General features: G+C 41.2%; 1 non-coding gene across 1 annotated transcript; it reads left to right on the top strand.

Moving 5' to 3' along the window:
* The first annotated feature begins 1,873 nt into the window (after nt 1-1,873).
* LOC112081728 lies at nt 1,874-1,980 on the top strand. Its single transcript, XR_002896650.1, has one exon. It is a non-coding gene; the product is annotated as a small nucleolar RNA R71 (small nucleolar RNA).
* Nucleotides 1,981-3,480: the final 1,500 nt, after the last annotated feature.

Genomic DNA, 3,480 nt, shown 5'->3' with positions numbered 1-3,480 from the left:
GCAATCCAGCTTATACTTCAGAGAACCATCATCATCAACCCAAGGAGTGAGATCAAAGTCTTGGGAAGAAAGAGCAGGTTCAATGCTCTTGTCTTTTGATGCTGAGCCATCACTAATGGTGTTCATCATCCTTAGATCACTAAGTGTAGGAGACCATGAGAGCAAGATGCCTTCTTCTCTGATCAATGGCTGTTCAGTCCCATCCTTGTAAACAGAGTTGGTGTGAGGTTCTTTTTTTATTTCCACAGCTGAGAGAGATTGGGATCCACCCAGAATTCCAGCACTTCCCACATATTTCATCTCAAGTACCTTAGGCTGTTCTATCTCTTGGACAACTGATCCACATAACTCAGCTAAAGGAGGTGTAACAGGGTAAAAGACATCCTTATCCACTTTTGAAAGAACCACTGTTTGAGTATCAAAGTCAATCATTGCACCAGTGGTGTTTAGAAATGAAGTTCCAAGCAATATGGGGTGCTCTTTGGTCTTCTTCATCTTCATGATGACAAAATCAGTGGGAATTATGCATTCACCAACCTGTAGTGGATAGTTTTCCAGAAACCCATATGGTTTCTTGGAGTAGGAATCTCCAAAGGTGATAGAAGAAGGGTAGGACGTTATAGACTTGACCTTTAGCTTCTCCATCATTTCCTTAGCCATTATGCTAACACTTGACCCTGAGTCACACAAAGCATTCTCCACTTTAAAGTTGCCAAGAGTGCAAGAGATGGTGAACTTCCCTGGGTTGCCTAGCTTTGGGAGGGAGGTGGGTTTCATCTGAGTTGATTCAGAGGTGGATGCACTATCTGTTGGCTTTGCTTGACCAGTTGGCAGCTCCTTTGTTTCAATAGACACTGAACCATTCCCTTGCTGAACAGAAAAAACTGAACTGGCTGCCCCCACACTTTTGCTCTCAATGTCCTCATTGAGTTCATGTAAGAAGCCCATGAAATCATCTATAATGGTGTCTTCATCCTCATGAGTTTTTGCAGTGTCACTAGAAACTTGACCATAAAGGAGATCTTCAATCTCTTGCACAGCAGCTGAGTGGTCATCATTGGAGTAGATGGCATTGCAATAATCCTTTGGGTTTTGAACAGCTTTACCAAGAAGAGAGACTTGTGGTTCAGAAGTGCAGATGCCCTTGTTCTTTTTAATAGCCTTTAGTTCAGCGCCCATTGTCTCCAGGTCAGATACCATCTTTTGTTGTCCTAGTAAGAGCTGTTGGAGAACAACATTGAAATCAGGACTTTGTTGAACAGGTGGTGGGGCAAAACCAGGAGGTGGTGGCCTTTGTTGCTGGAAGCTGAGTTGGTTATTGAAGCTATTCCCTTGATTCTGAACCGCTGGTTGCTGAAAACCCTGTTGACCTTGGGAGTTACCTTGGTACTGATTCAGTTGGACAAAGCTTTGAGGAGTGTATATTTGGTCTTGAGGGTTGGCCACATTGTTGCTCCTATAGGATAAGTTCTGGTGTTTGTTGAAGTTGTTGTAACCATTGAACTTGTTTTGATTCCCAATGAAGTGCAACTCCTCTTGAGTGAGACCCTCTTCACTGATATTTGTGAAGCATCTCTTCTCCTCACTCACATAGTGTATAGGCTTTTGAGTGGCAGCTAGGGCTTTGTCAAGCTTTATATTCAGCACTTTAAACTTCTCTTCCAGCCCTTGGTGTCTACCAGAATCTTCTCCTCTATAGCTTCTATCATAATCTTCCCCATAAGTGTCTTGGCTCATGGCTAAGTTCTCAACAAGTTCCATAGCTGCATTGATTTCTTTTGCCAATAAATTTCCATTTGATGCTGTGTCCAACTGAATCCTGATCTTAGGAACAGCTCCTCTATACAAAGTGCTAAGGAGAGAGGCTTCTGAAAAGCCATGATGTGGACACTTGTTTGTGTAGCTTCTAAACCTGTCCAAAGCTTCTCCAAAGGTCTCATTAGAATGTTGAGTGAAGCTGGAAATCTGGTTCCTTAGCTTTGCAGTCCTTGAGCTTGAGAAGAACTTGTATAGAAAGGCAATCTTGCATTGCTCCCATGTGTGGATGGATCCTCTTAGGAGGTTCTTTTCCCACTGATGTGCCTTATCTCCAAGGCTGAATGGGAACAATCTCAGTTTGAAGCTGTCTTCAGATACCCAATTGATCTTAGTGAGATCACAAACTCTGTCAAACTGATCCAAATGCTCCAAGGGATCCTCCATAGGTAAGCCATGGAACTTCTGATTCTGAACCATATTGATCAAAGAGGCCTTCACCTCAAAGTTGTTGTTTTGGACAGGAGGTGGCCTGATTCCTGCTCCATACTGGTGTGCATAAGCTCGGTCATTCTCACACCAACAAAGACTGGTTGAGGCTGATGACGTATGGGTGGGTTGGGTAAGGGTTGTGGCTGGTTAACTTGAGGTAGGTCTTGGTTCTGGTTACCATGAGCGTGTCCCTGATGGTCCTGAGCCTGTTGAACTTGAATTCCAATCCCATTACCAGCTCTTTGACCGTGATCAGCTTCTTGAGCCTGATGCTCATTCCCAACTTGCTGATTCATTCCTAACCTCTCCAAGTGAACAGCTCTTTCTCTTTGTCTTCTGGCTTGGCTTCTTGTGATCATAAACCTGAAAACAAACACAGAGCTTGAAAAGTGATCAGTAAAACAAAATAAAATTGATCTCAAAAACTATATCAGAAACTAATGCTAACAATCCCCACACAATATGGCAACGGCGCCAATTGATAACTAAGATTTTTCAGGTCTTAGATGGGTTATCAATCCCCTTGTCAAAGTAGTATAAGGGGTGTCAATCCATATGTGTGGTAGTTAGGCACTAGTTTATGTGACAAGTTCTTAAGTCAAGCTGAATAAAAGATGAGTTTGGTGAAACCAGCAACAAGAAATAAACAAGCAATGATTAATGAACTAAGCAAGCAAACAAAACAAGATGATGATAAAGCAAATGATGAAAGATAAACCTCTAGATGTGATCATTGATTATGGTGCTGTAGATATCAATTCATGATGCTAAGAACAATAATGCAATGCAAGTTACTCTTTATTCTAGACTTCAAAAGCAGATTAATTCATTCCCATGACAATAATCCCTTTGCTAATCACTTAATCAATTCTAACAACCATTAGATATGATCAAGCAATCAACAAGCATAATGCATCAAGCCTAATAAGTGACCAAACAATCTCTCAACCAAGAAGACTGAATCTTACACAGAAAGACATAGCAATCACATGATCTCAAACATTTCAACTTAGAACTCTAGTCTAGACTAATCCTCTCATGAAGGCATTAATCTCTACACTAATCCACTTTCAAACCAAATTCCCATTTGTGAAATATGAACTAATGAGCATTAAGAAACAGTTCTAATATGTCATTTATGCAATTAACAAACACTCCCATGGCATTAATGCATAAACCCTTAGTTAGCTTTCATTCAGGCATTTCATCAAACACCTTGTGGGTGGAAATCTG

The sequence above is a fragment of the Eutrema salsugineum genome, unplaced genomic scaffold, assembly GCF_000478725.1.
Source record: "Eutrema salsugineum unplaced genomic scaffold, Eutsalg1_0 scaffold_10, whole genome shotgun sequence".
In the NCBI taxonomy this organism is placed as follows: Eukaryota; Viridiplantae; Streptophyta; class Magnoliopsida; order Brassicales; family Brassicaceae; genus Eutrema; species Eutrema salsugineum.
Note: the sequence above shows the minus strand (reverse complement) of the source record. Positions and strands in the feature narration are given on the sequence as shown.